This window comes from Macaca thibetana, chromosome 13 (genome assembly GCF_024542745.1).
Source record: "Macaca thibetana thibetana isolate TM-01 chromosome 13, ASM2454274v1, whole genome shotgun sequence".
Lineage (NCBI taxonomy): Eukaryota > Metazoa > Chordata > Mammalia > Primates > Cercopithecidae > Macaca > Macaca thibetana.
Genome location: NC_065590.1, coordinates 19,222,658 through 19,248,712, shown reverse-complemented (window position 1 = coordinate 19,248,712; position 26,055 = coordinate 19,222,658). Strand labels below are relative to the sequence as shown.

The 26,055-nt window shown below is 42.3% G+C and overlaps 1 protein-coding gene across 10 annotated transcripts in view; it reads left to right on the top strand.

Annotated features, from left to right (window-relative positions):
- Nucleotides 1-26,055, top strand: part of LIMS1 (LIM zinc finger domain containing 1) — a 153,425-nt gene that overhangs the window by 38,544 nt on the left and 88,826 nt on the right. The window contains exon 1 of one of the 10 annotated variants that reach the window (XM_050753081.1): nucleotides 11,583-15,550. The exons of 6 other annotated variants lie outside the window; for them this stretch is intronic. The gene's annotated coding sequence lies outside the window, so the exon portion shown is untranslated. Of the gene's footprint in view, nucleotides 1-11,582; nucleotides 16,051-16,079; nucleotides 16,164-26,055 lie in introns of those variants that run through there. 3 more of the 10 variants (XM_050753080.1, XM_050753079.1, XM_050753082.1) reach the window with 3 other exon arrangements.

Below are 26,055 nucleotides of genomic sequence, written 5' to 3'. Positions count from 1 at the left end.
AATTTAAAAAGTCATATGAATACAAGTCCCAGTTGTTTCTCTTTAGATTCAGCAGATATAAAATTTCTATGTACATTGGTAAGTTTCTAAATACTTATACTCAATTTCTGCATGGATTTTATTGCAGAGTGATTACAAAATTTTGTGATTCATGAGCCACACTGAGCAACGCTGATTGGCAGTCCTGCTTCTCCCATTTTCTTCCCCCCCCTCCCCACAAGGGGTACAGTGATCTTTTGGCCACGCTTTTAGAGTTTTCCATTTGGAATATTCTGCAGCTTTTGGCCAGTTATTTTGGCCTAAGAAATGAAAAGAAACTTACAGTAGCTCCTGAATACTTAAGGATACACCAGCCAATGGGGAAAGCATTTTTATTTTTTATTTCTAGGTGACCCTCAAAACAACCCTGCAAAGTAAGTGGTATTAGCCCCACTGCAGGGATGAATTACCTCACTTGTAATCAGGTATTATTTAACAAATACTGCTGAATGCCTGGTAGAGACCGGGCGTGTGCTGGGCTCTGGGGATACAGCAGGAAGCAGAGCAGACAGAACTCTCCATCTGCATGGTGCTTATGTCCTTGTTGGGGATGGTGGAGACATATCATAAACAACACGTATGCCATATTAGATGGTGATCAACAGCGTGCAAGAATAAGCTAGAAAAGGGTGTAGGGTGCAGTAGGCAATGATTACACATTGAAGTTGGTTGGTCTTGGAAGTCTTCTCTGAGGTGACCTTGGGCCAAGATCAGGCTGAGGAAGAGAAGGACTTGGAGCGGCAGAGGCGAGGTCCTGCAGTTTTGAGGAACTCACTGAGGTTAGGGACTCTTGTCACGCCATTCAGCTAGGGAATGGCTGGTAATAAATGTGACTTTTTCTATTATACTTTATAGTCTTTACTCACTCTCCATGCTCTTGGTTTAAAAGGTACCTGGATCCCCCTGCAAAAAAAAAAGTGGAAATCAATTTGGGAATGGGAAGGTGGAATTTATGTGTGGATTTTGCTTTTGATGATTAGGTCTGGATATTTTTCAAGGCTTTTAAATATCTTTTTCCTAAGGATACGAAGTACATGAGTTTTGTAATGGAGTTTCCATTTTTAAGTGGATGAATTTTCTCTAGGGGACATGAAGAGCTAGACAAGATCAGGGAAGGGGCTTTCAAAAGAGAACAGATTAAAGCTTTGGGAGAAAGGCATTGTTTTTGTTTAAGCACTTTGAAGTTAAGGATGTGTTGGTTATTCCCTGCTTATGAATGACCTGGTGCTTAGAGACAGCTCTCCTCGTATTTGACAGCAGCATTTGCTGGGGCCTTTTTCTTATCTGGCTGCTCTCTGCTGCCCAAGACTTACCTTCTGCAAACCCCGAGAGCTCTGACCCAAACCCCGAGAGCTCTGACCCAAACCCTTCACCCGAGGTCATGACTGCTGAACCTCTCACTGCTTCTGCGCCCCCTCACCTCCTCCACCAGCCTTCAATTGGGTTAGAGAGGAGGAAGAGTAGGGATGATGACTGTTTATAACTAGTAAGTATCCTAGTCTCATTTGAGCTTGTACACTACATAACATTGGCAGGCAGGTATTACTGTACCTATTTTACAGATGAGAAATGTGAAACTCACTGATGTTAAATAATTTGTCCAAGGCCATCATTCCCGGTAAACCAGAGTAAACACTTGAACCAAACTCTTTGGTTTCCATGTCCCTGATTGCTGCTACCCCATCTCCTTTTTCAGCTACATTTTTTTTGATGAAGGAAGCTTTTGTGGGTTGGTCATGATTTTATTTATATGGAATTTACTGTATGGCTTTTATGGAAACTGTGTTCCAGGGTTGGAAACGTAATAAAGATTCTGCTTCAGATTTTTGGTCATTGACTTGGGGACTAAATATCATTTTGATTTTTACAGTGCCTTGCTATTTTTTAGGCTGAAATTTAATAATTTGTAAAAGTGTGCTTTGAAATTTGGCAGGATACTCTTCTTACTTTTGAAGTATTACCTGCTGTTTCTCATTGTAGGTTATATTTCTTAGTAACAAGCCTGAACACTCTTGGGGTTCTCAATCTTACAGATAACTTCTCTCACCCTTTTTTTTCCTAGCTACTTTGTTTAATCATTTGTAACTTCCCCTACAAGGTTGGGGAGGATGGAGGAGGGGTTTTTCAGCCTGGGGTTATTTGTTTTTTGATCCTCTTACAAACATAGTTACATGCTCGTTAGAATGTGAGCTAACCATTCTTCAAAAAAATGCAAAAGAGTTAATCAGCCTGGTGTTGATGACTGTGAAACCTGAGTCCTCTCAGTTAACTGAAGTAGTAGAGATTTGCTGCCCTTACGGATCACAGAGCTGCAGCCTAGCAGGTGCTGTTCCTTCTTTGTTTAAAGCTGTGTTAGCCATCCAGATGTTTCTAGCTCTTCCTCTCTCTTTCATCAGAGAACATTCTTCTTGAAATTTAATATGGAGGCCCTTTTGCTCTGGTGCATTTTCTTACTCCAAATTCCTGCATTTGTCACAGTCAGGCTGTTGGGCTAAGTGGTCTGGGTGAACACTGATGTTAGAGGTGCAGGGTTTGCTGCAACCCTCGTCTTGTTCTCCAGCTTCCCTTTAGGCACCGTTTATCTTTATTCTTGAAAGTATTTTATGTTTTGATTTGTAATAACTATTGCAGAAATCAATCCTAAGTCATCAGGGTTGTTTAGTCTTTCTCCTTTTGTGCATTTGTGTGTGTGTGCGTGGTAGTATTCATTTTGGCTGTTTGGATGGCATGCGATACAGCGTTTTTTATTTTGTAGCCAAAACCAAACCAAGAGGTTGGCAACAGGACAGAAAAAAGCAGCAAGATAATGTTAATAGGCACGTGTGCTCGCACCTGATCAGGAAGCAGGCACCTGGGGCCAGGATTTGAAGTCTTTCTTTTCCTGGGAGAGTGGGGAAAGGGCTGGTCTTCATGTCAGTGTTAGTCTGGAAGCAGTGACAGAGACTTATTACCAGTTACAGGGTTTTCTTACTCATTTTAGTACTGTTCTTGCTAAGGTTTTAGTATTTACGTATGTGAAAATAATTTTTTGAAGTCTTTAAGATCATCACCTTGACTGAATGAGAGCGAATAGGTATCAGGTTTTATTCATTCCTGTAAAAGGAATAGAATAGAACTTGTCAGAGTGGGTCTGGGTCAGTACCAGTTATGGGTCAACTCTGCAAGTTTTGTTTTGTTGAGACAGGGTCTCGCTGTATTTCTCAGGCTGGTCTTGATCCTGGGCTCAAGCAATCCTCCTGCCTCAGCCTTCTGAGTAGCTGGAATTAACAGGCATGCGCCTCACCGGCTAACAAGTTTTTTTTTTTTGAGATGCAGTCTCGCTCTGTCGCCCAGGCTGAAGTGCAGTGGCATGATCTTGGCTCACTGCAACCTCCGCCTCCCGGGTTCAAGCAATTCTTCTGCCTCAGCCTCCCAAGTAGCTGGGATTACAGGCATCTGCCACCACACCTGGCTAATTTTTGTATTTTTATTAGAGACAGGGTTTCACCATATTGGCCAGGCTGGACTCGAACTCCTGACCTCATGATTTGCCTGCCTTGGCCTCCCAGAGTGCTGGGATTACAGGCGTGAGCCCCTGTGCCCGGCCACAAGTTAAAATGCCCTTTAGAGTGAGCCTTATGACTCACATTACAGTGGCTAAGAAGCTAAGGGACAAAGTTCCCAGTCTCAGAGGTTATATTCTAGTAGGGAAGAGTAAATAAGTCTCAGATTTATCGTGATACATGGCAACATATGGTAAATATCCAAAAAGAGGTACAGAGCGATCAGGATTCAAGGACAGGGAGAACTCCCTGAGGTAGGGGGGAAAGTGCCAACAGGAGTTTCTGACCATCCCAAACAGGGATGCGCATGGCTGCCACAGCTTCCCATTTCCTTATACCATTGTTTGATCTTCACTAGTACGTCCAAATTCCTTGAAAATGGGTTTTAAACTTCCAGAAAACAGTACGATCTCAGAACTGTGAGTGTACTCAGCATGTTTTATGATTCTTTTCTTGTGTCTCCCTTGAACCATAAGCTCGTTTGAAATCAGATAACTGAGTCTTACTGCTATTGCCTGAGAAGCTAGCACAGTGCCTGACACACTGCTAAGTCAGCGCTCTTTCAAGTTACTCTCTGAGAATTCCCTTTCCCTGTCCCACTTCGTGAACCACAGCTAATATAGACTCACTTCCATGACGAATCCGGTAAGGCCTAGGCCTTTCTTGCTGCTTCTGCATTTCGTAGCGCTTTGCAAATGCTGCCTCTGCTGTGTCACAGAATATTGCAATATGTTTTGTGTGTACATCGCAGTCTAGGAAGTTACTCCGGGTTCTGCCTTATCTATCCTTAGGTGCCCCGTACCTATAGCAGTTAGTGATATGGTAGTCACTGGGTAAATATTCACTGACATGAAAATGGAAGTTTTCAGTGTATATGTATTTGTTTTCTGCTTACCCCTGTTTTAGTGGTACAAAGTGGGTAAGGGCAGGTTAACACTTGCATTTGCTCAAAAGTTAATTTTTACAATAACTAAATGTTTTTACATTCTTAAAATGTATTTTACACTCTTAATAAACATGAATTTCTCTATATTGTAGTACTTTATTTTTTAAGTAAGAGAGAAAAAAGGTGCTTCAGATGTTCTTACAAGCTGCTTAGCATTTCTGAGAACTTAATAAAATGTTCTGGCTCAGCAGTTAAAAAATGAAAATCAATTTTTTCTGAGGAATAAAGTTCTGAGATTGTATGTTTTGTTTTGTTTTCTTTTGTTTTTTGAGACAGAGTCTTATCTTGTTCTGTTGCCCAGGCTGGAGTGCAGTGGTGCGGTCTCGGCTCACTGCAAACTCTGCCTCCCAAGTTCAAGTGATTCTCCTGCCTCAGCCTCCCGAGTAGCTGGGATTATAGTTGCCCATCATCACGCCTGGCTGATTTTTGTATTTTTTAGTAGAGACGGGGTTTCACCATCTTGGCCAGGCTGGTCTCGAACTCCTGACTTCATGATCTACCCGCGTCGGCCTCCCAAAGTGCTGGGATTACATGCGTGAGCCACCGCGCCCAGCTTTTATGTTTTGATACTATAGAGAGGTATACAATAAAATTGCCAATTACTCACCATTTCTAATTATGATTCATTTTATCATTAAATTATTTGTAAGAGCTTATTAGCATGTGTATACGTAAAGATTCATTTATTTTTAATCTGTACATCCATTCACAATTTGTTATACTCTCTTTAAATGCAAGCACTTATTTTGAAATGGTTTTAAATGTTATAGTATCTCCACCATATGAAATAAGGAATATCTGTGCTTTCCTCTACTCCCCTTCTCTGAGATTACTGCAGCCAGAAGGTTAATGCCTTAGCTGAACTCTTAAAAGCATTTCAGTTATCATGAACTTAAGAAATGTTTGTCTTGGTTCACGAAATGTAAATTTTTTTTTTTTTTTTTTTTTTTTTTTGAGATGGAGTCTTCCCTGTCACCAAGGCCAGAATGGTCTCAATCTCCTGACCTCGTGATCCGCCCACCTTGGCCTCTCAAATTGCTGGGATTACAGGCGTGAGCCACCGCTCCCGGCCATGAAATGTAAATAATTTTTAAATCTAGTTTACAAAGAAAAAATGATGATGAAGGGATATCCTTTTTTTGTTCCTCAGTAATAAATTTAGTCTTAAATTTCAGGTTAGCATCCTGGATTTATTATCCTATATCACTTTTTGGTATGCATTCATGGAATTTTGTAGGCAGTTTCATGCCAAAGTGTCGTGTTTTCCGAAGTCCAATTTTTTTTTAACTGGTTTAACTAACATTCATTTTGAGATGATTCTGAATTTTGTAACAAAAACAATTTATGTTTGAATATTCACCTTTATTATTTTAAAAAATCTATTCTGTAGCCCTGAGATTTGGACAAAATGGTAATTATGTTGTTCTATGGTTATTAAAGCTGAATATAAAGAATTCTTATCGAACCAAGATGTCACAGCTCTTATAAGTGGCATGATTAAGACTATAATTTTACTTGTAGTCAGTGTACCTTCTACCACTATATAATGTTTCCAAGCATATGAAGTTATTACTAGTCTATATCTATGATTTTCAGTGATGTTAAATGTGTTTTTAAAAATTTTATTGGCCGGGCGCGGTGGCTCACGCCTGTAATCCCAGCACTTTGGGAGGCCGAGGTGGGCGGATCATGAGGTCAGGAGATCGAGACCATCCTGGCAAACACAGTGAAACCCCGTCTCTATTAAAAATACAAAAAAGTAGCCGGGCGTGGTGGCGGGTGCCTGTGGTCCCAGCTGCTCTGGAGGCTGAGGCAGGAGAATGGCATGAACCCAGGAGGTGGAGCTTGCAGTGAGCTGAGATCGCGCCACTGCACTCTAGCCTGGGTGACAGAGCGAGACTCCGTCTCAAACAAACAAACAAACAAACAAAAATTTATTAATGTGTAAAATACAAGAGTGCACAAATCTTAAATGCACAACTTAAGAATTTTCACAAAGCAAAAACATGGTCAAATGATTTGGAGTATGAATTATTATTAAAATACAATTAATTTAATATTAGATGTCTAGAGGCTCTTGATTCCAGAGAAATACATTTTTTTTAAAACTTATGTTACACTTCCCTTAATACTCATTTGAAGTGTTTCTGATTTCCTCATTTGCTCATTTGTTTGGCAGTATTCACAGTGAGACTGCCCTCTGCCAGGCATGACTGGCATGGGGCACAGCTGTGAACAGGAATCATCACTTGTAACTTGAGGTCAGACTAAAGGACACAGGCAAATTCCTGTGGAGCAAGAGGGCCTTCTGGAGAACTTCCCAGAGGAAGCGACCTCTTGACCGAGTCCAAGCGTGGACGGGAATCATCCCTAGAAGAGTTTAGGGAGGACGGCAGGAGTTACCAGGCCAGGAGGGCTGTTGAGACAGGCAGATCTGCAGGGCTGCGGCCTGTGCAGCGAGGGCTGGAGCTGGGGGATGCTGGGTGGGCAAGGACAGCCAGGTTCGTTTTTACTGGGACTGTAGTTTCCTTGATTATCAACAACAGGAATAGACTCAGGCAAACAGAAGCTTAAAAGAAATTTACTGGAAAAATAGAGGGGTTGCTCCCAGAATTGAAGAATGGGCTGACCTTACAGGTCTCAGAGAAGGGCAAACAACTAGGGCTTTCCTGGCATCTCTGCAGAACTTGTGGGATTTCTCCATAGAGCGGTGCTCTGAGTTGACTTCCTCTAATTGCAGGGTGTTAGTCTCTACTCAGATTTCTAGTCTTTGAGAAACAGAATCTGATTAACTTAGTTCGAGTCCATTGTCCAAATGGACCAGGACCAGTCATTGTGGCCAGAGGATAGGAACAAGCACCATGCCTAGTCAATCAAGGTAGGTGACTGTTAGGTGGTCAGGACAACTAGATCTGTTATCTGAAGGAGAGAGTGGATGACATGGGTACCCATGTGGATGACATGACCACCCAGAAGGCAGTGTCACGGTAGCTCAGAGTAGAGGTGGTTTGGGAGCAGTGATTAGGAAAGAGTGGATGTTCAGAGACCAGTTAGAGGGCTGTTGCATTAATCCACATAAGAGGTGATGGTGCCAGAAGTAGGTGCAGCCTGTACAGATATAAAGTAGTAAATAGATTCAGGGACAGTTAAGAGGCAGAGAAAAAAGGACTTTGCAGCTGGACACTGGGAGGTGTGTGAGGATGATTAAGTTGTTGAAGATGACTCTCATGTTTCTGGCTTGGACTAGAACCATTGGGTCCATAGTGGTCCCTATTGCATGGAGGAGAGAGAGTTTCAGGAGGGGAATGGGGCTTTGATTCAGTACTGAGTTGGAGTATCTAAGCAGACCACATTTAATTTAAGAACACTTGGGTATGAACAATGCCTCCCCATTACTTGTGGGATTCCAGCTCGGCCATCAGGGCCCTCTCACTCCAGTATTGTGGCCTCTGCCAAGGTTGTTCCTCTCTTTTCGTGTCCCTGGGCTGCCAGAATCTTCTCACAGTATTGCCATGGAATTTGCAACATGGCTTCCTTCTGCTCCCCAAGGCAGGTTTGGGTCTGAGTCGGTATTGGAATGAGTATTGTTAAAGGAAGTTAAAATGAAGACCAGGCCTGTAGAATCTCTGAGCACACAAAACCAGTTAAGCCTTATATGTTACCTCAGCCTTATTTAAATTGCAAACCTACGCAGAACGAGTAGAGTCATTTTGATAAATGTTTATGTTAGAAGTAAAACTTAGCCCCCGCCAGTCATAAGCTGCCAACTAACATACGACTAAGTGACTAGGGGCTTTCCAACAAGGTACCTTTAACAAAAGGCAATTCTGTAATTTCAAATGAATCAAATAATTTATTTATTTTGCTTCTGCGTTTCCCAGTAAATACTTGTCTCTGATGTTTTGTCATTGGGACACTGAAACTTTTTTGGTCTAGTGTTCCCCAATTGATGAATTGCTTCTTACTTAAATAAATTCTTTAAAATTGTATTGTTCCTCAGATTTTTCTTTTACAGTAGCTTTCCCAAACTCAGAAAGGCCCCCAGACCTTAGGAGCTTTTAGGACTAAGTGCTATTCAGGGCTCTTTCTTAGATGTTACTGTGTTTAGAAGAGGCTTGCTATAGGCCGAGCACGGTGGCTCATGCCTGTAATCCTAGAAGTTTGGGAGGCCGAGGCAGGCAGGTCACCTGAGGTCAGGAGTTCAAGACCAGCCTGACCAACATGGTGGAACCCCATCTCTACTAAAAATACAAAATTACCCAGGAGCAGTGGCGCATGCCTGTAATCCCAGCTACTAGGGAGGCTGAGGCAACAGAATTGCTTGAACCCAGGGGATGGAGGTTGCAGTGAGCCAAGATTGCACCATTGCACTCCAGTCTAGGCAACAAGAGTAAAACTCCATCTCAATAAATAAATAAATAAATAAATAAATAAATAAATAAAGCTTGCTATATGCTGACACTGTTTTCTTGACAGAGCTTCAGATTGGGGACTTCCTTGATTAAAATGTAAAGTTGATAAATGAATTTAGTTACAGTGCTTTAATTTTAATAGTATTCAATGTTGTATAATATTAATGAGTTAAGCCAAACCCTGACAAGTGGTTCCCTTAGGTACTTTAGTGAGCACTTTTGGCATTAATGCTTACTGGCCTCAGAAATCCTCTGAGTCTGTCGTCCTCAGTGGATCTGGAACTGTTCCCTAAGGAGCAAGTGGGAACTTGTGGGGCATTTTTAGTTTATCTCGATGGTTTGAGGAAAGGGGTACCATAGGCACTAAATGGACTAAGGCCAGAGATGCTGAATGTCATGAAGTATTCATCCACAGGACTTTGATGCTGGTTAAGAACATAAGAAAGAAAAACACCTTTGTATAATGATGAACATAGAACCTAACTGTGTTTAGGTTGATATCTGTTTCAGATATCATCGGCTCCCAGCAGTTTTGGGAGGCCAAGGTGGGTGGATCACTTGAGTCCAGGAGTTTGAGACCAGCCTGGCCAACATGATGAAACCCCGTTTCTACTAAAAATACAAAAATTTCCTAGGTATGGTGGCACGCGCCTGCAGTCCCAGCTACTTGAGAGACTAAGGTGGAAGGATCGTTTGAATCCAGGAGGCAGAGGTTGCAGTGAGCCAAGATCACACCACTGCCTGGGCACTCAAGCCTGGGCAGCAGAACAAGATCTTGTCTCAAAAAAAAAAAAAAATAAATAAATAAATAAATAAATAAATAAATAAATAAATAAGATACCATCATGAAGTACTTTTCAACAGTTTCAGTAAGCACTAAGTTTTCTGGGAATGCCATGAAATTATAAATTGAGTGAAGAATGAAATTTGCTTGGACTTTATGCTTTACTGATATTACCACCTATGAACATTTTGCCCTTAATTGTTCTTTCATATTCTATTTAGAAGCTCAAATCCTTTAAGACAATGTTTAGATGGCTCAAGCCTGTAATCCCAGCACTTTGGGAGGCCGAGATGGGCGGATCACAAGGTCAGGAGATCGAGACCATCCTGGCTAACATGGTGAAACCCCGTCTCTACTAAAAATACAAAAAAAACTAGCCGGGTGAGGTGGCGGGCGCCTGTAGTCCCAGCTACTCGGGAGGCTGAGGCAGGAGAATGGCGTAAACCCGGGAGGCGGAGCTTGCAGTGAGCTGAGATCCGGCCACTGCACTCCAGCCTGGGCGACAGAGCGAGACTCCGTCTCAAAAAAAAAAAAAAAAAAAAAGACAATGTTGAGAATATATTTAAAAGGGGTATGTTTTTGTTTTGTTTTGTGACGGAGTTTCATTCTTATTTCCCAGGCTGGAGTGCAGTGGCGCGACCTCGGCTCACTCCAACCTCTGCCTCCCGAGTTCAAGCGATTCTCCTGCCTCAGCCTCCTGAGTAGCTGGGATTACAGGTGCCTGCCACCACACCTGGCTAATGTTTGTATTTTGTTTTTAGTAGAGATGGGGTCTCACCATGTTGGGCAGGCTGGTCTCGAACTCCTGACCTCAGATGATCCGCCCGCCTAGACCTCCCAAAGTTCCGGGACCACAGATGTGAGCCACCACACCTGGCCCAAAGGGTTTTGTTTTTAAATGAGAGATGGTTAGTAAACTAATATTTTCCCAGGTGACATAGGGTATATACATAGAGATGAATATGGTGAACATTTTGGGTTATAAATGACTTTCATAGCAAGGACCTATGAAGAGTATATAAAGGTAGAAACACTGATTCACACTTGATAGATTGGGCAAATCAAGTTGGGTGAAATTATCCCTGATTTTTTTAAAGTCCTGGGAGGAAAAGATATGCAAGTATGTTGGGCATTGAACAAATTGTTTTTAAAAAAGATCTATGTCCATTCAGAATATTCTGTGGAAAACATTTATCCTGCTATTTTGTTGCTGTTTCTTTTTTTTTTTTTTTTCTTTTTTTGAAACAGAGTCTTACTCTGTTGCTCAGGCGGAGTGCAGTAGTATGATCTCGGGCTCACTGCAACCTCTGACTCCCGGGTTCAAGGGATTCTCCTGCCTCAGCCTCCTGGGCAACCGGGATCACAGGCACCCACTACCACACCTGGCTGATTTTTGTATTTTTTAGTAGAGATGAGGTTTCACCATGTTGGCCAGGCTGATTTTGAACTCCTGACCTCAAGTGATCTGCTTGCCTTGGCCTCCCAAAGTGCTGAGATTACAGGCGTGAACCACTGCACCCGGCTGTCATTGCTGTTTCTGTGTGAGACTAATAAAGGACAAAAAGAAGCATGGCAAAGGATGGATGGAAAAGGCTGGTTCTTCTCTCAGGGTTCCCAGAGCTGGAGATAACACAGGGTTGTAGCTCCATCTGCTGGAGAGAAGCAAACTCTCTCTTGCATAGTCTATAAATGAAAGTGATCTCTCCACAATCATAGTGAGCCAGCCCGTGTTTGCTAAGCACTTGCTGTACACTGTGTAACACTTTGTGTTTTTTTTTGTTTTGTTTTTTTGTTTTGTCTTTTTTTTGAGACGGAGTCTTGCTGTGTCGCCCAGGGTGGAGTGCAGTGGCCGGATCTCAGCTCACTGCAAGCTCCGCCTCCCGGGTTTTTACGCCATTCTCCTGCCTCAGCCTCCCGAGTAGCCGGGACTACAGGCGCCCACCACCTCGCCCGGCTAGTTTTTTGTATTTTTTAGTAGAGACGGGGTTTCACCGTGTTAGCCAGGATGGTCTCGAACTCCTGACCTCGTGATCCGCCCGTCTCGGCCTCCCAAAGTGCTGGGATTACAGGCTTGAGCCACCGCGCCCGGCCACTGTGTAACACTTTGTCAGGCTTAGGGTAACAGAGGAAAAACATAGGCATGTTCCCTGTTCCCACCATGCTTAGCTCTGAGAGGCCTTCTGCTGTCAAGAAGACTTGTTTTAGCTGGTGTGCTTATGCATTCTAGGTTTCCCCCTAGACTTCTCCTTGGGTGACTTTTAAAGCCATGTAACCTCATTCTGAGCTTCCTGTTCCTTTTCAGAGGTAAGGAATAACAGGGCCCCTCCTATAGGCCTCAGTTTAGCTAAACTTTATTAAATATATAGTGTGTCCATTAGGCAGAGGCCCAAGGAGCGTAAAGATGAGTAGGAATCTAGTCCCTGCCCACCACGAGGTTAGAAACAGGAGCTCATAAAAGGATCCTCGCAGAGTAAATGAGAATGTATAATGGGATCCCTGAGGAGGAGTGTGGGATCCAGGCAGGAGAGTCGACTAGGAATGTATGGACGGGTTTTCTGAGTTGTTTGAGGATGTGAGCATTAGCGAAGGGACGCCCTTCCCAGCCGAGGTCAGCGTGAGCAGCGGCGTGGAGATGAGGGCCTGTGTGGTGTGTGTATGTCCCTCTTAGGCTATGTAAACTGAGCAGCAGGAAGTGTCCAGGGATGAGGGTTTGGGGACATAGATGGAGCCAGGTAGGGCCTGACGCAGTAGGTTCACACTTGTAATCCCAGCATTTCGGGAGGCCAAGATGGGCGGATCATTTGAGGTCAGGAGTTGAAGACCATCTTGGCAACATGGCGAAATCATATCTCTACCAAAAATACAAAAATTAGCCAAGCGTGGTGGCACACACCTGTTGTCCCAGCTACTTGGGAGGCTGAGGCAGGAAAATGACTTGAACCTAGGAAGTGAAGACTGCAGCGAGCTGAAATCGCTCCACTGCCCTCCAGCCTGGGCAACAGAGCACAACTCTGTCTCAAAAAAAAAAAAAAAAAAAGATGGGGCCAGGTGATGTAGGGTTTTGTATGTTACCTTAAGGGATGCTGACTGTCCTCAGTGCAGTAAAGAGTTTAAGCAGGGTAGTGATAGCAGGTTCCTTAGAGAGACTACTTACTGGCTGTTTCTGTTGGATTTGATTGAAGGGGACCAGGCTGGAGACAGGGACTCTATCTAGGAGGCTGCGGCACGCCTGCTTGGATAATGTTGCCATGCCTGAGAGAGGGCACATTAAGAGGAAGAATTGGATTTAGGCATAGTGGGGAGGGAAGTTTATTTTAGGCATCATGAGTTTGAGTCGCCTGTGACGATATCTGTATGGAGACATCAGCAGACAATTCGATGTATGATTGTGAAGTTTAAGAAGGTCCAGCTAGTGCCACTAACAGGGAGGAAGTAGTTGAGCCATGAGAAATGTTGAAGTCATCAGGGAGAATGTGCACAATGAGAAGAGCAAAAAACCAAGGTCAGGCTGGGGAGTAGCCATACCTACAGCCAGGCAGAGGCTCTTGCAAAGGAGATGGTAATGGGATGACCAGAGGGATAAAAGTACGATGGTCTGGAAGCCAAAGGAATAGAAAATTCCCAGGAAAGCGTCATTTAAAAATGTCAAATGTAAGATAAGAACTGAAAAATGTCCTCTGGATTTGGCTTCTAAGAGCTGACTGTGACTGTAAGAGGTGTTTCCAGACTGCAGTAGGTTAATGAGTAAATAGGAGTTGAGATAACTTTTAGAAAATGGTGTCTGAGGCTGGGCGTGGTGGCTCATCCCTGTAATCTCGGCACTTTAGGAGGCCCAGGCGGGCGGATCACGAGATCAGGAGATGGAGACCATCCTGGCTAACACGGTGAAACCCCGTCTCTACTAAAAATACAGAAAATTAGCCGGGCGAGGTGGCGGGCGCCTGTGGTCCCAGCTACTCGGGAGGCTGAGGCAGGAGAATGGTGTGAACCAGGAATGCGGAGCTTGCAGTGAACTCAGATCGCGCTACTGCACTCCAGCCTGGACGACAGAGCGAGACTCCATCTCAAGGAAAAAAAAAAAAAAGCAGCAGACGAAAAAGAAAATGGTGTCTGAAAAGAGGAGAGAGCTGTGATGGTAGCTGGAGAGTGACTCAAGATAGATTCATTTTAATGTAGCAGAAACTGGAGCCTATTTACAAAATGTTCGTGGGAAAGAACCCAAAAAGAAGGAAAGTGGCTGTCTGGATGTGAGTTTATGGACTGACATCAGACAGACCTTGTTGGGACTGAAGGCCTGAAGAGTTAAGCATATGGGTGGGAGGTGGTTGAAAGAGAACCTTCCAGATGATCTGTTTTCTTCATGAATAAGTAATAAGGTAGTATCTGCTGAGAGAAGAAAGGTCGATTACGGGAAGCCTCTCAAGCACAGTAAGTCCTTATGCAAGTGGTGCGTGTCTTCAAGAGGAGGGTTGGTGGGGCCCATCCATGAGTAGAGAAGTTAACAACAATGCCAGTCTGCCCAGGATGTTCTGCTGGGACGCAGAAAAACACCCAGTTTCCTTCCTTTAGATTTTAACTGCAGCATCGTGAGCTGCCTTCCTAGAGGGAATTCTGTATTTTGGGGCTGTAGCTCAGAAGACTTCCATTCTCTTTCCCCTCTCCCGAGAGAGATCGCAGCTGCTTCCCAGGGTTTATGTCCATGACATAGGACTGTCCCTGCTGGGAATGGGAGAGGGAACTGCTTCCCACTCCAAAGCAGCCTTTTCACTTCCAGCTTCCATCCGCCTTCCACTCCCACCTCCCAAAATAAAGTAAATAAATCAAAGCCAGAAAAACATTCTGGCTGGAATTTTATTAGATTCAGTACTGTGTGAAAGCTCCCAAACTCGCTGTGATGGTTGGACTTCAGAATAAAGGTGAAGCCTGTGAGGTTCTCCCAGGAGTGCTGGGCAGAACCCTGAGTTTTAGAACTCCCTCTGCCTTTAGCTTGTCTTGGATGTGCTCTTCCACTCTTTCAAGCTCTAAACCCTTACCTGCAAATAGTCACCTGCCAGGGTGCCCTCAGGTTATATAGCTTGTCACCAGCTCTAAAAGGGGCTAGTGCCCAGTCTCAGTGTTGGATAACAAGCAAAAGTAATGAGTTGTTTTCTTGGGATTTTTGTGTGTTTGGTTTGTTTTGTTGTGGTGGTATGTTTGTTTTTGCTTTTGTTTTTTTAGAGACAGTCTCCCTGTGTTGGCTAGTCTGGTCCTGAACTCCTGGGCTCAAGTGACCTACTTCAGCCTCGGAAAGCACTGATATTACAGGCAGGTGTAAGCCACTGCACCTGGCCATTTTCTTGTTTTTAAAGATTAACCTCAGGCCCTAGTTATGTTATCATCCTGGAAATGCCGTCATCCTAAAAAATGATTCCTCTATAATAAAGAAATTGGGTAAAGGAGCTTTCTTACTGTATTTTTAGTGAATCCAGGCGAGGACACCTTCATTCATGGAAGGGGAAGGCTGAATTAATTGCTCTCAAGTTCTTTCTTAGCTTCAACTAAAGATCCCCTTATTCTTCAGTGGAAACTTGGCACTGAGGAGTCCCAGGAGGTGACTCAGTCGGATATGTGAGGCCTTGGCACCACTGGCTTTGCTTCTTCTCTGCACTGTGTTTGTCAGGGATATCTGGGACAGAAAATAATTTCCGCTGCTGGGGCAGCCAGAGCCTGGCATGCCCGTCTCTAAGCTGGCCTGTGCCTTGCCACCGGAAGATGTAATGTAGAGAAGCTGCTTGACCCCAAAGTAGCATTCAGAGGGCACATAAAGAAGCTCCGTTAATTCAAACATGTAGGTATTATAGAGATCCAGAGGGCCAGAGGCTGTCATTTTTTTAAAGTAACCTCTTTCTATGCTGATCAGTTATTCATGTTTCTAAATATTTGTCTGCATGTTATATGTGCTTTCAGTAAGTTTTGGATGAATTTCTTAACTTCATAAAGTATATAAAACAACTTAGCAGGATATGAGTTATGACATTTAGGGGTGTTGTCCTATTGCTTCAGAACAGTGGGGTTTTCGTGTAATACACCATGTCACATGATTTGACTAAATACAGGAAAAAAAACCCTAAACTTGGTTTCATTGGCTCAAATATAGTTCAAGACAACGGAGGCAAAGCTAAGATGAGGAAGTTCTATACAGTTTAGGAAATAGGGGCTTTCAAAGATAATTCACAGTGATGTGAAACTGGCCTCCCAAGCCCTGATAAGTAAGTTAAATAAGAGTAGGAGCCCAGAGGGAGGTTCTTTACTCTTGAATGAAGAGAAGGGGAGCTGGAGGTGCCTCAGGTAGGGTGCGGAGGTTTGCAGAACTAGGTCTGTGTGTGTAAAGTGACTAAGGCGGGGGAGTGGAAGTTTAAGAGAAGAAATGGACCTGATCGCCTAAATCAGCCAAACACAGGGTATTGTTGTATTTCTGGATTTGTTTTCCTTATGACCTATCTTTCTCAGTTATTTAAGAAGCAAATCTAAAGGATGTTTGTTGAAACTCTCTATGCAGAACGGGTCTTGGGTGAGTTGTAGTCACCTTTAGCCGTGCTGATTAAAATTTCCCCCTGCTGCAGAGGTTATGATTGTGGTTCTTTTATCTTGTAGATATATATTTAATTATTGAAATATGTGAAAACTTTATGTTTTATTGGTTTGAAAGTAGGGTGGGTATGGAAGGGAAACTATGCCTTTTGTTTGCAAAGAAAAATTTAAAAACAATTGATAAATAGTATTTAGTGTCATATGGTTATGTCCTGCAGAACCTTCTATAAAAGACTTTAGCTTTTGGCATTTTATTACATTAATTTTTTGAAACATTATTTCTGCTGCCTAGGATCTTTGGCGGGGAAATGTACTATTTAACAATATGTTTAGTGAACTTTTGTCCTGTCATGGTAAGAAGAAAGCAGCTATAACTAAATAAGGAGTTACTCTTATTCATTAACTTGTAAAACTCTAGTTTAAAAAAAAAAAAAAAAAAGAAAGAAAAAACTGCTGGTCATTTTTTTTAAAGTTTTGTTTTTTAATTGACACATATTTATGGAGTACAGTGTGATGTTTTGGTTCATATGTACATTGTACAGTGATCAAAGCAGGGTAATTAGCCAATCAATCATCTTAAATATCACTTTTTTGTGGTAACAACACTTAAAATCCTCTTGAGGTATTTTGAGATATACAATACAGTATTATTAATTATAATCACCTTGCTGTACAATAGATCACCAGAACTTACTCTTCCCATCTAATTTTGTACCTGTTGACAAACTCTTAGTTTCATTGATTCTGTTGTTTTTCTAGTCTCTTTTTCAATTATTTCTGTTCCAATATTTGTTATTTCCTTCCTTCTGCTAACATTGGGCCTAGTTTGTTATTTTTCTAGTTCCTTGAGGTGTAATGTCAGGCTGTTATTTGAGATCTTTCTTTTTTGATGTAGGTGTCTATTGCTGTAAACTTCCTTTAGCACTAACTTTTGCTGCATCACATAAGTTTTAGTATGTTGTGTTTCCATCTTCGTTTGTCACAAGATATTTTTACATTTTTCCTTTATTTTCTTTAATTTCCCCTTTAATTTTTTCTTTGACTCGACAGTCATTTAGGAGCGTATTGTTTAATTTCCACATATTTGTTAATTTTCCATGTCCTCCTGTTAATGTAGAAACTATTCTAGTTTCATACCATTGTGATCAGAAAAGATTCCTGATATAATTTCACGCTTCTTGACCTGTCCTAGAGAATGTTTCATGTGCACTTGAGAAGAATATGTATTCTGTTGCTGTTGGGTGGAATTTCCCCTGCAGGCCACCCTTAAAGGAACTCTAATGCCTCAGACCTACATTTGGAAAACATTTATTAAGGGGTGATTATTTACCCACAAAAGAATCTTTTACTTTACTACATGACTTGCCCTATACAGTGGACTTCCTATAGATTTAAATGTATTTGCAAAAGCATTGATTTTACAGTTAACCTTCAAGAACATTAAGAGTGCTACTGATTGCATGTGTAAGGGATTCTCTTATGTAGATGTATGTTGTGTGTATGTACACGTGTATATGTGTACATTCACATATGTAGTCAGGAAATAAGGAATAGTTATAATGAACAGGAGAACACAAGTATTTTTCATGGATAAGAAAGGAAACGTTGAAAAGAGGATGATCATTTTAATTTAGTCTTTCAGTTGATAAAAAGTGTTCATGCTTTTTAGTTTGCAAACAAGGCAGCACTGCATAGCTGACAGAATGAAAATAGGATAAAATATTCTTAATGAACATAAACACTTGGTGGTGTTTTTTAAAATATACAGAAATAAACATCAGGCCATCACAGATTGTGTCAAGATTTTGAGGCTAACCAAAAAACGGGGAACCCCCTGTAAGTCTAAGAGATGGCACCATGGAGGTAGTGACTTTTGAGTTGGGCTTTGAAGAATTTGACAAATGATGGAAAAGAGTGTTGTTCTAGGCAGAGTTGGCAACAGCTTGAGCAAAGGTTTGCAGATCAATGTTACTTTCTGTTCAGAATCCTCCACTGCCTTTCCATCTCACTTAGAGTAAAATCCAGTTTTTATTCTGGGCTGCAAGTGCTTTCTGGATCTACCCCCTGCCCTATTCCTTTCTGTGCTGTGTTTTCCGCATTAGCCTGGAAGATATGTTAAAGCAGGGGCTTTGTTTCCTCTTGTTAACCTCTGTATTCCCAGTGCCCAGAGCAGTAGTAAGTGCTCAATAAATAAATGTTGAATGAATGAAAGAAATTCTAAAATTATCTACTGTGCTGGAATGTTTGAAGGATAAGAATGGCAGGGAGGGAGGGTGTATGTGGAGTACTGGTCTTGAGGGCAGTGTAAAATTTGGGGACATTAGGGAAGCATCTATGATGTTGCAGTGAAGTGTTTGCTAATATTACAGTGTAGAGAATGGATTAGAAGGACAAAAGAGCAAGATAGCAATACCAAATGAAAGGATGTGTCAGTGGGTCCTTCATTCAGTTGACATTTGAGTGGTTTCCCCATGCTAAGCACTGTGTTAGGTTCTGGGGTACACAAAGGTGACTGAGAAATGGTTTCCATGGGTAGTGCCAGATGTGTGAACATCTTGTAGCAAAGGACTGAGCAAATGATGTGGTGGGGCCTGAACCTGGGCCTTGTCAGAGGCGTGGGAAGGAGTCTGAAGTCTCATTGGTAGTTTCTTGATGTCAGTAGTTCCGAGAGTTCCCAGAAAAAAAGAGGAAGCCTTCAGTGAAACTTTTGTTTTAAAAAATTGATTGATTGACAAGGTCTTGCTCTGTCACCCAGGCTAGAGTGCAGTGGCACGATCATGGCTCACTGCAGCCCTGACCTTCTGGGCTCAAGAGATTCTCCTGCTCCAGCCTCCCAAATAGCTATGACTACAAACACGTACCACCATGACTGGGTAATTTTTTAAATTTTTGTAAAAACAGAGTCTCGCTGTGTTGCCCAGGCTTGTCTTGAACTCCTGGCCTCAAGAGATCTTCTTGCTTTGGCCTCTCAACCTGCTGAGATTACAGACTTGAGCCACCATGCTTGGCCCTTTAAGGGAACTTTTAAAAATGTTTTTAGTTTTTTTTTTTTTTTTTGAGACAGAGTCTCGCCGACATCCAGGCTGGAGTGCAGTGGCGCGATCTCAGCTCACTGCAACCTCCGCCTTGCAGGTTCAAGTGATTCTCCTGTCTCAGCCTCCCAAGTAGCTGGAATTATAGGCATGCACCACCATGCCCGGCTAATTTTTGTATTTTTGGTAGAGACGAGGTTTCACCATGTTGACCAGGCTGTTCTTGAACTCCTGACCTCAGGTGATCCACCTACCTTGGCCTCCCAAAGTGCTGGGATTACAGACGTGAGCCACCACGCCCAGCCTAGTTTTATTTTTTTAATACAGGGACTTAACAGTGATTTTAAATTGCATCTTGCCCAAAAGTTAGTAATGTGTTGATTGACCCATTAGTTCCAGGAGAAAGAGGTATACAGGAGCAGTGTTTTAACTCCGAGTCAAAGTGTCACTTCTGGGGCACAGTTTGTCAGAATAGTTACAGGATGAAATATTGATGTCCTGTAGAGTGCTTGATTAAAATAAGTGAAGTGGCAGGTGGGGAGGTATTTTATTTATTTATTTTTATTTTATTTTATTTTATTTATTTATTTTGAGACGGAGTCTTGCACTGTTGCCCAGGCTGGAGTGCAGTGGTGCAATCTCAGCTCACTGCAAGCTTTGCTTCCTGGGTTCATGCCATTCCTTATTTATTTTGAGACGGAGTCTTGCACTGTTGCCCAGGCTGGAGTGCAGTGGTGCGATCTCAGCTCACTGCAAGCTTCGCTTCCTGGGTTCATGCCATTCTTTATTTATTTTGAGACGGAGTCTTGCACTGTTGCCCAGGCTGGAGTGCAGTGGCGCGATCTCAGCTCACTGCAAGCTTCGCTTCCTGGGTTCATGCCATTCTCCTGCCTCAGCCTCCCAAGTAGCTGGGACTACAGGCATGAGCCACCACACCCAGCTAATGTTTTGTATTTTTAGTAGAGATAGGGTTTTACCATGTTAGCCAGAATGTTCTCGATCTCCTGACCTTGTGATCCACCCGCCTCGGCTTCCCAAAGTGCTGGGATTACAGGTGAGAACCACCGCACCTGTCTGTAGGGAGGTATTTTATACCCCAAATGTTGCCACAAATGTATGGTAATATTGTTGGGAGAAAAGGATACTTTATCAGCCCAGATGGGACATATAGAATCTAAAAAATTGAAAAATAACTTTTACCAATTTTTGTGTGTGGGAGGGGATGTGTGGAGAAGAGACAGAGATTCCCTTATAGGGCTTTAAAATGTGCTATGCTAAAAGAAAGTTTGTTTGCAGCCTGGGAAGACATTTAGACTACCTAGTTCTTTGGGTTCAACTGTTTATGGTCTTTCTTGTCACTTATTTAACAGTTTCAGAACATAAGGAGCATATTGTCACTTGTTCCTTATTCGTTGAGCCTGTTTATCCTTGAAATACTGTGGTGTAAGTTGAAAGACTACAGGTTTAAATTTTACTTCTGCCATTTGTGTGATTTTGAACAAATTATTTAATATCTGAGTTGTATATTCCTCATCTGTAAATGGCAATAGTATTTAATCTGTGAGTAGTGTATGTAAAAGGATCCTAGCTTGATATTTGGTGGGATCTAGGTGGCCAACAAATGTTCCCCTTTTTATTGTATTAATAGTAAAATGTGTATAACATTCACCTGTGAAGGACACTTAGGTTAGTTCCATACCTTGGATATTGTGAATAATGCTGCTGTAAACATGCGTGTACACATACCTGTTTGCATCCTTGTTTTCAGTTCTTTTGGATATATACCCAGAACTGGGGTTGCTGGGTAATGTGGTAATTCTATGTTTAACTTTTTGAGGGACTTCCAGTCATTCTCTGCCTTTGTTTTTTAGTTTACTCTGCATCATTTATGCATATCTCCTTTAAGATCCAGAATTGCTAGAGGTCAAGGTTGAGATCAGCCAAATTCACTTTAGTGCCTGGTAGTCTCATGGTTTTTCTCCACTTCCAAACATGTCCAAACCTTGTCCAAGCCTCCCACTGTCTGACTTCTACTGTGAAAAAAGCCGTTCTTCTTTCTTTTGCTTTTTTCTTTCTTAAATCTTCTCCCCTTCGATTGCCTTTTCTTTCCCTCACTAATTCTTTCCTTCTCACCTCCTGCCTTCTATAAAGGAATGCTGGGGAAAAGGTCTTGCAGGGGTTACTTCTCCATCGCCACTCTCAAGCCTACCCAGACCTGGAGTTGCTGTCTTTGTGAAGAGGGACATAGAAACAGAATGACATCCAGATGCTAGATAACATCAATTTACAATAAACTGTAAGCCAGACTTTCAGAAAAATTAGCACCTGTATAATAAATGCCAAGTATTTGGGAAAGGTTGGGTGGGGAATGAGAAAATAGCATCATCCATGGGAGTAATTCAACTGTCAGGGCTGCCAGCCTAGCACGCTGCTAGCAACAGCTGGGAAGAAATCATAAAGTGAATTTTCCACAGACAAACCAGCCAGAAATAAACACCAGACTGCCAAGTCAGTGTGATTTCTTAGTCATAAAAGGTACTTTTCATTCCTGTAATCCTGATTGGCCTGGTCAATAATTAAAAGTCAACATTCAGTTTTATTTTACTTATTTCTAGGACCATTATAGAATCCTTCAGTCATTACATATCTGGTGAGACCTTAGTGATAAGTAAAGGATATCCATGCACTTGAGGGGAAGGAAGTGTTCATATCTGAAATAGCTAGAATAGTAACAAAGCACCCTTTAAATTCAGGCAGTGGCAATGAGCTACTGGTAACAGCCCTAAGGAGAAAATGAGCAGCAGCCAGAATTTTGAGATTAATTTTAATAATTTATTAATGAATGGACCAGCAGGGAAGAAGTGGGAAGGATATGGTCAACAAGTGGCAGGAATGAAGAATTCAGCTGTGGGGAAGGGGTAGCTTTTGCTTAGAAAGTTCACCACACACGCCTGCCCTATAAGTTGCAGTGAATTCTGTGGAAGTGATTAGAGTGGAGAAGGAACAAAGAGGGTTGGAATCCAGACGTTCCATGACTAACCCCAAGATGACTAAACTGAATGCACCCACAGAAAGGGAAGTGACATTTACTGAGAACACATTTTATGCTGCTGCATGCTTAAAATGCTTTCTTTGTGTTCTCAGTCCTTACCAGTCTGTGAGGGGGGGTTATTTTGTCTACATTACAGATGAAGAATCTCACCTGCAAATGAAGAAAGTCGCCTGGCCGATAAGAGATCGTTTGAAATGAAAGGATTCCAGGGTTTCTTTCTACTGAGCTTATTCAATAAGTAGGGCTTATTATACTGTCTAGAATGGTGCTATCCTTTAGAAATATAATGTGAACCCCATGTGTAGTTTAAGACTTTCTGGTAGCCATTTAAAACAGGCAAGAAGAGATAGGGAAGATTAATTTTAATAGTATGTTTAATTTAACCCAGTATATCAAACTGTCATGTCCAAGCTATATACATATCATGTCATCAGCATTTTAAAATTACCAAGAGAATCCAGTGTGTACTTTAAAGTCCATCTGAATTCAGACTAGCCACATTTCAAGTTGCTGCATGTGACTACTGGCTACCAAAGTGGACAGCATAGCTCTAAAAAAAAGGTAGAGAGACTCATCCTAAAAAAATTGAAGGTAGAGGCCCTGCTTTGAAGCCATTGAGAGGAATTATGGTGGGGAAAGAAAGCAGCTTCACCTGAGGTGGAAAGCTGTGTGGAAGGAAGGTACCATACGTAAAAGCAGGGCTGCTCTTGAAAGGAAAGAATGTGACCTTATCATGCGAGGACATTACTGACTGAAGGGCTATTTATGGAGAGCAGCAAGGTCATACCGACCTTTATCACCACCGCCCGTCGTGACCACAGGAAGGCTCTGTGGTGTTGACTGCTAGATGCTGAACCGTATTTGGGCGGAGTTGCGAGGGTGCTGTGTCTTGGCAAATCTACTCACCATTAGGAGTGGAAACCACAGCCTTTAACGTGTGTGTGGATGTCATTCCCAAAGAATCTTTTCTTCCAGTGCCTTTTTCAGATGAGGAGGTGTGATGTGTGCTTGAGGAAGTAAGCATGAACCAACTACCTTATATGGGAATTCCCAGACTTCAGCTCCACCCAGACCAAGATAAATGATGGTTTCAGACTGCTATTCCAGCAGAACAGGGGCCATCCTGTGTTTGTAATATTCAGTCATTTCTTCCATGCTTTCTTACTTTAAAAAATATTCTTGAAATTTCCGCTTGGTCTTCTTTCTCCTTGTGACTCTGCCTCCTTTATGGTCTTTGTCCCACTTGGTTGTTGGTTGCATTATACTTGGTTTATTTTGTTGCTGCTGCTGTTTTGTGGTCAACTATGTACTAGGAATCAGTGTACCCCCCAGGTCCTGTTCTTGGCGCTGAGCTATGGGACTTTAATTCGGTTCCTTCATCTGAAAAATGAAAAGGATTAGAATTAGAGTCCTTTATAATTTTTTGGGGCCCTCATTTTGCAGCTCATTTGGAGCCTCATTTTTTTATTGTGGTAAAAAACACATAAAATGTACCATCTTAATCATTTTTAAACTCGACAATTCAACAGTGTTAAGTGCACAAGAAGTTGCTACTTATAATAAAATGTCAACTAAGATCTAGAGGCTTGAGGAGAACCTGAGGTTATCTGTGGAGGGTGGAAGGCTTATGCTGGAGTGGCTCCCTGAGAGCGAAGATCAGGAGTGAGGGAACGATCTCCCAGTATTCACTTGCAGAAGTAACTTAAAACTGCTAAAAGTATGTGTGTCAGGGCTTTGGCATTCTGTCCAGACATAGAAAGATCTGATACTGTTTTGACTTCCTGTGTCCCAGTAGCCATTCAGCAGCCAACATTTGTATAGTATTTTATCTTTCTCAGCTTATTTTTAATTAATAATTAATACTCTTAGTATTAATACAAATCAATTCGTAATTCTTAGAAGAGTGTGAGATAAATGAGCATGTGCTGTCTTCAGTTGACAAAGGAGGAAATGAAAGCGTCTGAGGAAGATGAGCTGTAGATCACGCGGTAGCTGTGGAAGGGGCAGAGAAGCCAGAGAGTGGCTCAGGAGTCTGGTGATACATATGATGACAACATTTTAAAAATAAGAGGTGGGGAAAATCACTTTTTGGAATATTAACATAAATGTAAAATGATTTACAGAACACTTCAATGGAATTCAGTTAGGTCTCAGATTTTACGTTCCCCATTAAGGGTGTATGTAAAGAAAGGGCATGTTGGCCAGGCGTGGTAGTTCACGCCTATAATCCCCAGCACTTTGGGAGGCCGAGACGGGTAGATCACCTGAGGTCAGGAGTTTGAGACCAGCCTGACCAACATGGAGAAACCTCATCTCTACTAAAAATACAAAATTAGCCAGGCGTGGTGGCGCATGCCTGTAATCCCTGCTACTCAGGAGGCTGAGGCAGGAGAATCGCTTGAACCTGGGAGGCGGAGGTTGCGGTGAGCCGAGATCGCGCCATTGCACAGCCTGGGCAACAAGAGCGAAACTCCGTCTCAAAAAAGAAAGGGCATGTTGGGCATGTTGAGGAAATAGGAGCTTGAAGTACGTGCAATGGTTCATTAATTTCCCTACGAAACCTTTTTTTTTTTTTTTTAAGACAGAGTCTTGCTCTGTTGCTGGAGTGCAGTGGCATGATCTTGGCTCACTGCAGCCTCCACCTCCTGGGTTCAAGCGATTATCCTGCCTCAGCCTCCTGAGAAGCTGAGATTACAGGCACACGCCACCACACATAGCTAATTTTTGTGTTTTTAGTAGAAGCGGAGTTTCTCCTTGTTGGCCAGTCTGGTGTCGAACTCCTGACCTCAGGTGATATGCCCACCTCAGCCTCCGAAAGTGCTGGGATTACAGGAGTGAGCCACTGTGCTTGGTCAAAACATCTTAATTGGACCTTTTTTTAATTCACAGACCACTTTGAGACTCTAACACTTATGACCTTCATAGAAAAAAATGCACAAAGGCATATGCATAGAAAATTTGTGTGTAACGTCAAGGAATTCATGCCCCCAGTCCCTCCACAGCAACACATGATTGTAATGATGATTGCATTTCTGAAGACTTTTTTAAAGCCTTTTTTTGGATAGGAGAGTTAAAATGTGAATTCTCGATAATTGAATAAGCAGCAAATTCACTAGCAGTCACTAGAGGGTGATGTTTTCTAGCATACAACATCAAGTTCTTTCTGGCAGGTTGCCATTGTAGGTTCCTGTGTATGTGCTTGCTTGTATGTATGTCTGTGTCTGTGTGTGAGAGAGACAGAGGCACACACACACTGTCTCTACCTGCATAGCTAAAAGAATTTCTTTGTGCATGTTTCTTTTTTCTCCTTTTCACTTATCTGTAATACAAGCAGAAATGCTTTTTCCTCTTTTTTTTTTTTGAGACAGAGTCTTGCATGTTACCCAGGCTGGAGTGCAATGACGCAATCTCGTCTCACTGCATCCTCTGCCTCCCGGGTTCAAGTGATTCCCCTGCCTCAGCCTCCTGAATAACTGGGATTACAGGTGCCTGCTGCCACACCCAGCTAATTTTTTGTATTTTTTAGTAGAGACAGAGTTTCACTATGTTGGCAAGGCTGGTCTTGAACTCCTGACCTCGTGAGCCACCATGCCTAGCCAGAAATGCTGTTTTTTTAAAAGCCTTCTCCCACATGTTCTACAGATGAATTCTGAATGTTTTCTAATATATCCTTGTTTT